A 14678-nucleotide genomic window follows, 5' to 3' on the forward strand; every position below is an offset into this window, starting at 1 on the left:
TAAAATGGGTAATAGATCTTTTGTTTTATTTTTGACAGTTAAATTAATATTTTTTTGATCCAAATGTTAACTTATTTTTTCTTTTGCTTTCGTGCATTTTTGGTTACGTACTCATTATGCTTCCTTTTTTTACTATACATCATTTATTTTTTTATTATAATACATTTTATAGCCATTTTATTATATTCATTTATCATACGTAATATTCATCAATTTTCGACTACAGTAATACAGGCATGTGCCTAGTCTAGTAGTCAAAATCATGCAAAAAATTTATACAAAAAAATTATGTGAATGAAAAAAAAAATGTAAATAAAATAAAGCTTAATTGCTATTATTATTTTTTAAATGCGTACTTGAAATTCACCGGATAAACTTTGAATCGCAAATTAATATTGTTTGCTTAAAATAAAAAAGAACCTGTATTAGTATGAATTTATGTAGACATATGTATACCTGCAAGCCCAGACGTTTGAGAAGCTTTTCTGCCTTCGGCGAATCGCTAGCAGCGAACCCATCTCAGTATTTTAAGTAAGCAGTCATGGAAACACGCCGTGCCTTACAAGAGGCTATTCATCTTGCGTCCGAGTTGCCTATTAGATAAATGTTATCCCCCGTTGATATATCGGATCCATTATGAGGGATGAGGCGGCCCCGACCGCGGATCCCAGTTTGGCAGCCCTGCGTAGGAAGCAGGAAGGAAGCGGACACGTGTTTCTAGCGAACTACATCTGAATAGGTAATTACTTTAAACTTTAGGGTTAGCCATTAATATGTATTTACACCTACTTGATGATACATGTGGCAAATATTCTAATATTGAAATGTAGATTCTCTCAGAATCATTGCCCTGGTGAAAGACCAACATTCTAAGTCGAAACGTTGCTTGAAATGGCTTTAGCCAGGTTTGGTGATCAGATCCTATTAGCAGGGTAATCTCCTCCCCATTTTATTACCTTCTCCATGCCCTTTAGCCATGTAACATAATATTTATTTATGTATTGTGTAGGAACATTTACAGGGTATTAACATGATTATATTTATAAAATAAGTATTGGGAAGTTTTAACAACCAGTAGAGATGGGTACATTCATCTCAACCCACTGGGTAGAGATGCCAATAAATAGAAAATAGAAAAATAGAAAGTAATTCATTATTAGATACCTGTTGAAAGTGATGAAAATACAAAGCAAATTACGACGTTTCGAATATCTGCACTATTTTCTCCTTGGCTTGTTATTATATTGTAAATACTAACAATAATAATTTATTCGAGAAGGAATTCAGGGATGCAATGGAATATATTTTATATTTCATATTTAAGTAATTAAAATATATGATACTAGCCAAATAACAATTCATAGAATTGGTATAATTCATAGAGCCCTGATATAATTTTAATTCACCTTAATGTTAGTTTACTTTAATAATATAATAAGGTTTCCTAGTATTATGTATTGTTGACAATATTTCGGTCCACGGTTTTAGTCTATATTTCTGTTACACATAGTTTTCACACCATTGGTAACCCTTCTGCTAATGTTTCTGATAGTTTTAATATGTCTCTATTATTGCAGTATAACGGGACTGAAAGATTACGCTGTTCGCATAAAGGCTTGGCCTATTTCAACATATCGCTCGCCATATAATCCCAATGGGAATGTATTGCGCGCGAAATGCTAAAATAGGCCAATCCACAAGAATATAGCGTGGTCTGTCCCAGGCTTAAAGCGGTACTAATAAAACACGTCAGCAGTGCATATTTTAACGAGGTCACTGCATAACAGGTTTTTTGTTCTCATTTTGTCTCCTCATCATTGCTTTCATTAACTTGCACTAATGTCATTTTTTTTATTCGTTTAATTAAGAAATCTTAAAGTTTTTTTTTCTTTTTTCTAAATTGCACCACGACTATCAATAAACATCATGTATATAAATAGCACTTGTACCGTTAATTCTGAATAAATTAATAGGAAATTGTAGAGGCTAATTTGTATATAACTAATGCATTATAATATTATTTATAATACGCCAATTTGCGATGCCACCGGCTCCGAAGACTTTGGAGAAGGTGGGACTAACATTTAGTTAAAAGATAGATCAGATTACATCACATTTATGTTTGAATCGACTGATCTAAAAAAATATTCAAATTTCCATAGAACATTGGACTATATTGCACTCGAGGTGATAATGACCGTTTGTCGTCCTCAAACCAAAGCCCACCTGTGTAAACCAAGTATATTCCTTTGCCACATGCTGGGTATTATATGTATCGAGTTAAATGAGGTTATACACACATAATCGTACGATACACTATCAATTCCGTTGCATGATGGACATAGCTCGAATGATGTTTTCGAGCCAACAAATAATGCAAACGATACAAAAGGTAAATAAATTGATAAATTTGTTTACTTTGCAACTCATTCGAAATTTAATATGATGCAAAATTTTGTAAAATTATAGGGTAGGGCGGGGCTAGTTGAACATGATTTTGCTAATTTGACCCCAGACTCGAAACCATTATAGATATTTTTGTTTTTTAAATTTATTAAGATAGCTTCATTATCTGGCTATATAATTTTATTCATGAAATGATATAATCGTTGACCTTATGCAAGATATTTTAATTTTCACGCAGAAGGAGAAATGGTTCAACTTGCCTCATAGGTGGGGTTAGTTGAACCACCCCACGGGGCTTGTTGAACAATGTAGTATCATATATTTATTATCATTCACACTCATGGTTTAGTAAAACAAATTAAGATATTAAATTTCTTTTATTGAAATAATACAAAATTATTTTATCTAAAAAAACCGAGTATAATAAAAGAGGTAACATTTCTTAGATTTAGTTAATCGATAAAATCGGAAAATGTACATTGGAATAGTTCCAGATATGCACTTTTGGTGTGCCCACTTTGGACATGCGTGACAACGAACCCACTCTTCTCCTGGAAAGCTCTCTGAATAAATCTCATCACAAATTAGGCAAAGCATATTCTTCACAATTGTCGGATGATGAGTCTGACAATGTGAAGACTTTTTTCTTAGTTGCCTTCTTTTTTGCCTAATCTGTTCCTGTCTTTTTCTTCTTAGATTGCTCTTGGGCAAGAGAATCCTTTGCAGGAGTGTCTGTTAAAATAGCTGCTCTTCTTTTCTTCCTCGCTGTTTGCAGCTGTTTTCTAGGCCCTGCCTTTGGAAATGGTCTAGAGGTCTCAGGTGAAAAGTAAATGGAACTTCTAGATGTAGATGCTACAGTATTTTTGTTGATATTGGGTGAAACATTCTCTTTGTCCGTTGTCGGTATACAGTGTACGCATCTAGACAATGAAAAAAAAATCGGTATTATTGATGTGTTGACGAGTGAAATGAATGCACTACGTATAAAATTATAGTTAGGAATCTGAATGGGGCAAGTTGAACCAAATGGTTCAATTAGCCCCACCCATGTTTTATTACAAATTTAATCGGATAACTCATATACCACTAAATGTATTACAATTTTACAGTTGACAAGATACAGTTAAGTGAACACCAATTTCAAATTGACTTACCTTGACTCGGTACCTTTTTCCTTGGTATCTATTTTCAAAAAAGCAGTCGATCGTCTTTTTTTACTTTTGGGCTAAAAATCACACAAAACCTCCGTACACACTCTACGGATGCCATGTGCCTACTGAATGCTTGGTGGCGCGGTCCACACACTTCTAGCTTGCTATAACATGTTCAGCATTCTTCGTAAGTCTTTCGGCTCCGAAGATATTGGCGTGGCCCAACTAGCCCCTTGGTTCAACTAGCCCCGCCCAACCTTACTAAATGTATTATCTATCCGCTGTCCGATTGTAAAACAAATAAATGTAATATATTCTGTTTTTTATTGGAACAACTTTTCTAAACTTTATTTTCTTTTTTTTTAATATTAACTCCACACAGGAGGCCCTGAAGAAAATAATTTCCCTCGGGGCCTATGTCATCTTTGGGGATGCTGTGTGGACGGTCTTTTTGTGGAGAGGAAGGAGTGAACATGGGTCTTGAAGAGTCCCATGTTGTAGGAGGGAGGAAACACAGAAACCGGCAGTTCGTTCCACAGCCGAGCTGTTGAACTCAAGAACGAATCGTAGAAGCGACCCGTTCTCATGTGACAAATTTCAACCGTGTACAAATGTTGGGCGCGCGTTTGGCGTGTATCCCGACTACGCACCGGTGCGGAAGGGATCAATGACGCTAGTTCCTCAGAGCATCTTCCATTGTAATACCGATAGAATAAGGACAGCATACCTACCCGACGCCTGTGCTCTAAAGATTGCAGTCCGTTTGTTAAGATTGGGGAATCTATCAAACGGACCGCCCGTTTTTGCACAGAGTCAAGGGTTTTTTTCAGGTATTTAGGGGCTCCGGACCAGAGATGGCTGCCAAATTCGACAGTAGGGCGCACTTGTGATTTGTACAGGGTCAGCAGTTGTGTACTATTAAAGTATCTGCGGGCCCTGTACAGTACGCCCAGCTTCTGAGAGGCCAGCTTTACTCTGGCTTCGATGGAACCCCCGTACCTGAGCTGGTCACTTATAGTTACACCAAGCATATCAATGGAAGGCCTGTTCGGAAGATTGCTTCCGTTGAAGGAGACTAGATTATCATTTAGATCCCTTTTAGACGTAATCAGACAGGATTGGGTCTTTAAAACATTAAATTCGACGAGATTATTTTTACCCCAGGAGGAAATACTCTCGAGATAACCGTCCATTCTCTGCTTCAAAGCCCTCCGAGCCGTTGGAGTTTGTGTGCCCTTTGGGGGCTTGTCAAACAAAAAGCTATCATGAACTGTACTGTCATCCGCGTAACAATGAATCGGTGCACATGTCAAAAGGTCATTGATGTGCAACAAAAACAAAGTTGGAGACAGAACCGATCCCTGTGGGACGCCAGCATTTATAGAGTGTGAAGATGAGGTGAAACCGTCAGCAACTGCCTGAATCGACCTATCCCTTAAAAAGTCAGCAATCCACGTACACAGGGATGCGGAAAGTCCGTAAGAACGCAATTTGTTGACAAGTCCTCGGTGCCAGACCCGGTCAAAGGCCTTGGATATGTCTAGTGCGACCGTTTGTGTCTCACCGTGACGTTCCAGGCACCGCCCCCAAACATGCGACACATACGCGAGAAGATCACCGCACGAGCGGTTCCGCCGGAATCCGTATTGACGGTCGTTGATAATTTTGTTCTTCTCAAGGTATGTGAGCAGTTTGTCGTTGATCACACGTTCCATCACTTTGGACAGAACTGATGTGATCGCTATGGGGCGGTAGTTGGCCGGGTTGGAGCGGTCACCTTTCTTGGGAATAGGGTGAATGACCGCTTTTTTCCAACCAGAGGGCACAGTGCCACACTTCAGGGACATTTTGAAGAGTTTTGTCAAAACTAGAACTATTTCCGCAGCACACCTCTGCAATACCAGGGCAGGTATTCCATCAGGTCCACTAGCTTTGTTAACATCGAGCCCAGGTATAACGTGGAGTACATCCCGATGCCGGATCCTCAGCTTTTTCATATAGAAGCCGCAGTGAGGAACCGACGGCGGAACAGCACCTCCGTCATCGAGGGTGGAGTTTTCCGCAAACATTTTCCCTAATAAGTTAGCCTTTTCGGTGGCGGTGTTTGCTAGTGAGCCGTCAGGTCTGGTGAGAGGTGGCAAACTGGGTTTGCAAAAATTCCGACCTATTGAGCCCGCAAGGGACCAGAATGCTCTGCTGCCATGCGGGCAGGCAGCCAGCTTTTTGCTGATCTGCAGGTCGTGTTCAAATTTTGACCTATTAATGATTCTCTTGCATTCCTTTGCCGATTTGTTGTATGCTGATCTGCTTTCGGACGTTCGAGATGTGTTGTAGGCTCGGTAAGCCGCGTTTTTTCGTCGAACTGCTTCGGAGCATTGTCGACTGAACCACGGCTTTGAGCCCACACCAGTTTCTTTAGTAGTCGATTGTATGAAGCCATCCATCGCCGATTTGATGACTTCACCAATCTCCTGGGCACATCTTGAAGGGTCCGAAGTCCGAAAACAAACAGCTGACCACGGAAAAGCGTTGAAATGGGCCCGCATATCGAACCAATCTGCTGACCTATAGTGCCACACTTTTCTCCTCAGCCTCTCATTGGTTGGTCTGAGGCTAGCAGGGATTGATGTCGTCACTAGGCAGTGGTCAGATGATCCCAGAGGCGCTGTGACGTCAATCTTATAACCGTGTGGCACAGTAGTTAAGAATAGGTCTAACAGATTGGAACGGTGAGTCTGGACATCAGGAACCCTTGTAGGCTCCTGAACCAGCTGCTCTAATCCGTAGCAAATGGCAAAGGATTCCGCCTGTCGGCCAGCCGAGTCCGTTGGGCCTGAGAACTTCAACCATGGTTCGTTATGAACATTGAAGTCCCCCAGAACAATAAACTCGGCCGAAGGGTAGCGGGGCAAGAGATCATCAATAGTATCTAAATTTTGAAGCAATCTTGAAAAAGCACATCAAATCTTCCTCTTCCATTATAAAATACTCTCCAAAAACTAAATTTAAAAAATTAAAACCATGGATCACTCAAGGAATCATAATTTCAATTAGACATAAAGAAAAAAATTATAAAGAACATAAAAAGTTTCCAGAAAACTATAAACTATACGAATACTTTAAAAAATTCAGAAATAAACTATGCCACATTATTCGGAAAACCAAAGAAGATTTCTATAAAGAAAAAATCAATATTGCTGGCAACAATAATAAAAAGATATGGCAAACTATAAATGAAATTATCAATAAAAAACCAAAAAAATCTAACATAAACAAAATCACAGATATTGATAACAAACTTTACGATGTAAACACGGATCCAACGAAATGTGCAAATATTTTTAATAGTTATTTTGGGTCAGTTGGTGAAAAATTAGCACTCAAAATAAAAAACACTGATAATAATGAAAAATTAGCACTTAAAATAAATAACACTGATAATAAAGATCTACCGTCACCATCCAATAATTGTAACAACTTGAGTCAATTTCAACGAACTAATGTTGATGAAATTAAACAAATTGTTAATGAATTAAAAGGTAATTCTTCCCCTGGTTTTGACAATATTTCTGTAGAAATACTTAAAAAAAATTCTGACTCACTCTGTAAACCATTGGCTCACATCATAAATACAAGTTTTGAAAATGGCAACTTTCCCTTTACCTACAAAAAAACTATTATTTCCCCAATTTTTAAATCTGGGGACCCCAATCTAAGTAGTAACTATAGGCCAATTTCTCTCACCTCAAACATTGCCAAAATATTTGAAAAAATTGTAAAAAAACAAATATTTAAATTTGTTAAAGAAAATAATATTTTAAATGCACATCAATATGGTTTTAGAGAAAATATGAGCACTCAAGATGCTATCGTTGACTTAACATCTGAAATTTATAAATCTTTAGATAATAAAAAAAAATGCATTGGAACATTTGTCGACTTAAGAAAAGCATTTGATAGTATATCACACTCTAATCTTATCTCGAAACTAGCGAAAATTGGTATAACTAACAATGCTTTAACGTGGATTGAAAATTACCTTTTTAATAGAGAGCAATTTGTAAAGTTAAATGGCTCTCTGAGTGATTCGCAGACCACAAATTTTGGCATCCCGCAGGGAACTGTTCTAGGTCCAATTCTTTTCATCATTTATGTCAACGATATTTTTAATCTCTCAATTATGTCTAAACTTATTTCATACGCTGACGACACAGCAATTTTAACTGAGGGATTAACTTGGAATGAAACCCAAAAAACAGCAGAGTTAGATATAAACATACTAAAAAAATGGTTCGATAATAATTTGTTAACACTTAATACTGAAAAAACTTTTATAATACCTTTCACCATTAATAAAAATTCATTCCCTGATAATTTAAAGATAAGTATACACTCATGTAATTGTAATAGAATTTCAAATTTATGTAAACCTGACTGCTCTGTACTTACTGTTAAAACTAATGTAAAATATCTAGGTGTAATTATAGATAGTAACATAAAGTGGAAATTACAAATCAATGCAATAGTAGAAAGATTAAGAAAATTATTGTACATTTTTCTTAGAATACGAAACATACTAAATTTTAAATTATTAAGAACCATATATTTTTCACTAATTCAATCAGTATTACAATACGGAATTGTTGGTTGGGGTGGAGCATTCAAAACTTCTCTCTTACCTTTAGAAATCATCCAAAGAATATTAGTAAAAATAATTTTGAAAAAACCGTATGATTACCCCACAATTAGATTATTTCAAGAATTTAAAGTCCCTTCACTTCATATTATTTATAAAAAAATAACTCTTTTTCAAATACATAAAGATTGTTTCAACATTGACAACTTAATAACTTTTTCGAACAGCAATAGACAAAGTATTCTTGGCTCTATAACTATCCCGCGCTGTAACACCACCACAGCCCAACAATTTTATAAATATTTTGGTGTCAAATGGTTTAACCAATTACCTCTTAACTTAAGATTAGAAATGAATTATAAAAAATTCAAAAGCTCAATAAAAGCACTATATCAATAGCATATTAAAATCGTTTATACTTAAAAAGACAATATAATCTCTCAATTATTATTATATTGAAATCCTTTTCTCTTATTTCTTATTCTTATCTCTTTCTTTCTTTTACATCCTTTTCTCTTTTCTATTTGATAAAATTTTGTTACATATAAAATTTTTATTTTGTTATATTAAAAAATAAAAATTCTTTTCATTATCATTACACTCTCTGAAAAAATATGTTAAATTACTATTTACACGCGTTTCTCCGCCTTTTTAACACGAGCATTTGCTCTAAAAAAAGGTGTATCACGATGTACTGTAATAAAAAGAAAATAATCTTAATGTAATGTAATAACATGTAATTGTAAATTTAATATTAAATAAAAATTAAATATTATAAAAAAAAAAAAAAAAAAAAAAAAATCTCTCAAATGTTTGAAGAGCTCGGAAGTGTCTGATTCGCTATGGTTCGGTGAGCGGTATAGACATGCGTAGAATCTTGCCGTACTGGCAAGATTGACGCGCACCCACATTACGTCGAATCTGGAGTATTCCAGACTCAATAGTCGTACACAGTTGACGTCAGCTCGACTGTAGAGGCAGACTCCTCCTTTGAGACGGAACTTGCTTGCGAGGGTAAAGCCCGGGCAGTCCAGATAGGAGGAGTCTGGCGGCTCGGCTATCTGAGTTTCGGATAGGAAAAGAAGGTTGGGACGTTGGGACAAAAGATGGTGATGAACAGAATTTAAATTAGTGTGCAGACCGCGAATGTTGGCAAAATTTACCAACAGTTTTGGCCCGCACCGGGGACGCCTGCTACTCGCCGCTGTAATGATGTTAAGTTTGTTTTTTTGTATATTCATGATTTTAATATTTTCTTTTTAAGGGTATGAGGGGAAAGGAAGGTCTGGAATGGAAAGGTATGAGGGGTGGGTAGGAATCTGGGGTTCAGGCTGTCCAGGAGTGATGAGCGTTTGGTTCCAGCCCACTCCCTGCGGTGCTAGGCGATAGGCCGGGAGAGTCCGGCTGGAGAGGGCATCCAATGCGCCCCAAACGCTGCTGCTGGGTCCCCTCCGGTCAAGAACCGGCACAACAGCAGTGGCAGGGTTTTTTCACTCGCTGATGGGGCAGCCCACCCTTAGTCGTGAGCCTGAGGGTCGGGCCCCTGTACTATCGAGCGGCCCGGACAGCGGTAACCGGTTGTAAAGGGTCTCCCTCAACCAGCATCTCCCAACCGGCCCGCCACGCAGAAGGTGGGCGGACGCACCCGCCACCAAGACCCGGGCAAACCTTAACCCATGAACCCGGGCACCCCTGCTAAGTCACCAAACGTAGCGAACCACTTGGGGTGACCTGTGGCAGAGGTGTTGGTCATCCAATAAATGGTTCCCAGGGCGGCGGTACCCATTCCCGCTTACCAAATTGAATTTTTTTTTAAATTTGAACTTTGGTTTTACCCATCAATTGAAGAAGAGGATAATACTAATAAATCTAAACGCAACATGAAACAGAACAAGACACAGACAAATAAAAAGATAACGGTCTTACAGGGACAACGTCTTTAGCCACTCGACCACTGGGACATAATAAGTACACATCATTTTTGTCGATCTCGTATTTAAAATTCAGAATTAACAAAATGATGATACATAGTTGCAAGATAATTTTGTTCTATTCCCAATTGAGATCATTATCTTTTTAATGTCTTGTTCTGTTTAGATTTATTAGTATTTTTTTCTGCTTCTATTTTCTGTATAATTGTTATTTATTACGTGAAATTTTTTCTTTTTTATCATGTAGAATCAACTCTCGAATTTTGTGCACTTTACTCCCGGACTCCCTGTATATAGAGTGTATATCTACTATTTTAGTAATTTCATTCAAGAGCACCATTTTTATTGTCATGCTATGCTGTGCTCGAACACCTGTTCAACCATGTGGTATCTTGAACAAATCGTAGCTAAAACTGCGGATTGTTGGATTAATTTTATTAGAAGTTTAAGTAAGTCAACCTCACTTCGGCCACAAATTTAACTCACTTCTATTAGTTAGTCTCTTTTCTAGCCTAGTAGTCAGATAAATCTGTACAAATTTTGAGACACCAGAACTCATCGTTTAATTTTTATAAACTTTGATTTATGCTGATGAAATAAGAAAGTAATTTGCACCATTTTTTGTTCACTAAAGAGGGTGAATACAATATTCATGAATATATTGGAGATTTTAAGGCCTCATTTTTAAGGCTTTGGGGGTGCCTTAATGTACAGGGTGTAAACACGTTTCGACAGTGTTCTTCCACCCATTTTTATGGTTCAAAAACTTTAAATAGCATGGGCCTTTAAAGCCCGACATTACCAGTGTAGATTAACAGTTGTAGTTCTTCAAAGAAGCGAGGGTAGCAGCCCATAGTGGAGTACTCATGGGTGCATGGCAGTGATGCATAGAACAAGCAATGAAAAGATGAAAGTAGACTGAATGTTGTAGAAATGAGATTCCAGAGGCGTATGCGTAATGAAATATTACTTTACCATGTTACAAATGAATGTGGAGTTCCGTTAAGATCGCAATACATTGCACGACCAAGTGCATCAAATAATTGAGTCAGACCATGTCATCAGTCTGGATAACAGAATAACGGTACAATACCTATGTAACCTGTTGAACTTAGTTGTTTTTTCATCGCTTTTCATGACTATAGACCACTTTTTTTAGGTGTGTTGAATTGTCGTTTTGATGATACACCCGGTCACCCAGCTGAACACAACTACAATTTAGGCGAAATTATTGCCAACTGCATGTATCTAGAAACATTGATATACTATAAATTGATATGAGACATGAAGCAAAAAAAATAGGTTTCGCTTTTTACTTCCAACTGACCTCCAACTGTCCCAACGCTCTAACTGGCTCTTACTAAAACTACCGAATCCGGTCTACGGTACCGCTTATCGCCCTCTAATAGTGGAACAAGTTTCGATGAAATATTAGTTCACATTAGCGCCTTTAACTGTACAAAAGTACAAGGGAGTATCTAAATGACTCAGTCCTGATATTGTTGTAATAATCAAAAATAATTTCGATCGAGAAGTTCTAGTTGGTATATTGAAAATGATTATGAACGTAACGAAGCAAGAAATATGTGCCTTGATAGGTATCTATGGCGGTCCATCTTCTCTGCCTACAGTGCCCACCCTGAGAAGAAACCGTGAAATGGTAAGATAGATAGGTAGATAGTATATGCATTAGATTATAAGTTCTTTTCCTTTACATATATCAAAATTATTAACAGAATTTATTATTTTCACATTAAATTATTTGTAAACATAAAGTTTTATTTGCCTACAGAGATAAAGACATAATATATTATAATCCGGGAACAGCGATGTAGGGTAGGGCAGGGCTAGTTGAACATGATTTTGCTAATTTGACCCCAGACTCAAAATTCTTAAAGATATTTTTGTTTTTTCAATTTATTAAGATAGCTTCATTATCTGGCTTTATAATGTTATTCATGAAATAATATAATAGGTTGACCTTATGCAAGATATTTTAATTTTCACCCAGAAGGAGAAATGGTTCAACTTGCCTCATAGGTGGGGTTAGTTGAACCACTCTACGGGGCTTGTTGAACAATATAGTGTCATATATTTATTCTCATTCACACTCATGGTTTAATTAAACAAATTAAGATATTAAAGTCAATTAATTGAAATAATGAAAGAATACAGAATTAGGTAAAAGAACGATTATTTTATCTAAAAAAACGGAGTATAATAAAACAGGTAAGTTTTCTTAGGATTATTTAGTCGATAAAATCTGAAAATTTTCATTAGAATAGTTCCAGATGTGCACTTTTGGTGTGCCCACTTTAGACATCCGTGACAACGAACCCACTCTTCTCCTGGAAAGCTCTCTGAATAAATCTCATAACAAAATAGGCAAGCATATTCTTCACAATTGTCGGATGATGAGTGTGACAATGTGAAGACTTTTTTTAGTTGCCTTTTTGTTCGCCTTATCTGTTCCTGTATTTTGCTTCTTAGGTTGCTCTTGAGCAAGAAAATCCTTTTCAGGAGTGTATGTTAAAATAGCTGCTCTTCTTTTCTTCCTCGCTGTTTGCAGCTGTTTTCTACGCCCTGCCTTTGGAGATGGTCTAATGGTCTTGGGTGAAAAGTAAACGCCACTTCTAGATGTAGATGCTTAAGTATTGTTGTTGATATTGGGAGAAATATTCTCTTTGCCTGTTGTCGGTATACCGTGTACGCATCTAGAAAGAAAGAAAAAAATCGGTATTATTGATGTGTTGACGAGTGAAATGAATGCACTACGTATAAAATTACAGTAAGGAATCTGAATGGGGCAAGTTGAACCAAATGGTTCAATTAGCCCCACCCATGTTTTATTACAAATTTCATCGGATAACTCATATACCACTGAATGTATTACAATTTTACGATTGACAAGATACAGTTAGTAAACACCAATTTCAAATTGACTTACCTTGACTTAGTACCTTTTTCCTTGGTATCTATTTTCAAAAAAGAAGTCGATCGTCTTTTTTTACTTTTGAAGCAAAAATCACTCAAAATCCCCGTACACACGCTACGGATGCCATGTGCGTACTGAATGCTTGGTGGCGCGGTCCACACACTTCTGGCTTGCTAGAACATGTTCAGCATTCTTCGTAAGTCTTTCGGCTCCGAAGATATTGGCGTGGCCCAACAAGCCCCCTGGTTTAACTAGCCCCGCCCAACCCTATTTATTCAAAGGCATCTTGAATGCGGGCTGCCTGAAGATCTGAGAATGATTCGAACATCTCAAAGAGGAAAGTTTCATAATTAAAATTTCATAACTACGAGATTTTCAAAGGATCCGTCTGCAACCGTAAGGACTTAATGTATTTACAGTACAAACAATAATTATTTGTTCGGTAATCTGAACGTGGAGCCGATTTCTTCTCGAAAGAGTACCAGTAGCGTAGATTTTACATTAGGCCTCTTTATATTTATCAAGACTTCAATTTACATTTTTAGATAAATTTTCGTAAGCCAAGCTATAGCGTCAGCTACACTACTCGCTTCGACGCTTCGACGAAGTCCTCGACGAAGTTAGGTTAGTTAAGTTCCAAGTGCGTGCCCACACTCGTGCAACTTCGCGAGTAACTCAGTCCAGTCCTTTGACTCGGGCGCATTTACCGACAACAATCGGAAGTCGGGCGAAGCGAACCGAAGTTGCCCGAAGCGAAGTGAAGTTCGTGCCCACACTATCGAATACGGTCAACTTCGATCAACTTCGCGAGTAGTGTAGCTGGGCTTTAAGGATGTCTTTGTCAAGAGGGATAAATATCACTTTTAAGTACAAACAGAAATTTCATAGTATTAGGCATCAATTATTTATGGATAGCGTCCCGAACTGTCTGTATTTCAGTTGCCCTTTGACTCGGCCGAACGCAAAATAATAAACACTGACAGCCTTACTTAAAAAAACGCGGTGTAAATATTACGCGGAGCGTAAGGTCAAAACAGTGAAAAACTTAACTTATTATCAAGTCCTTTGTTTGGGTACAACGGCTTTACCAACGTTGGACGGGGTGTAAGAATCTAATTAGTAAGATGGTATATATTCTAGCTACCATTTTTCTAAATTAATTCTAAATTGCGGAGCCGCCCTTCCCATCATGAAAACAGAAAACCTACTGTTTTTTAGGGGTATGTAATTTGATTATGGTAATGTTATATTAATTTGTGTTATGGTAATATTAAGGTGGTGTTGGCGTATTTTCTCGTCAAATGATTCTTGTTGAAAAATCAAAAATACGGAAAGTGTATCAATTTTTTACATAATTGAATCAAATTTGTTATATTATTACATAACGATTCAACACAAAATTAATGCTATTTATTTAAAAAAAATTCTGGGATATTTCTCGGACTTCAAATACTCATAGATCCGGCTGAAAAGCTACTTTGGGGAGTTCATTTAAATTACTTAAGAATTTAAAAAATAATCTTTTTCTCTTAAATGGTAGAAATATTTCAATATAAAATCGATTTTTATAAAATGTGAACTAACCCAAATAACAAAAATAGAACCTAAATAATTAAAAG

This window comes from Hesperophylax consimilis, chromosome 13 (assembly GCF_061612785.1).
Source record: "Hesperophylax consimilis isolate HC1 chromosome 13, BYU_Hcon_1.0, whole genome shotgun sequence".
NCBI classification, from domain to species: Eukaryota; Metazoa; Arthropoda; class Insecta; order Trichoptera; family Limnephilidae; genus Hesperophylax; species Hesperophylax consimilis.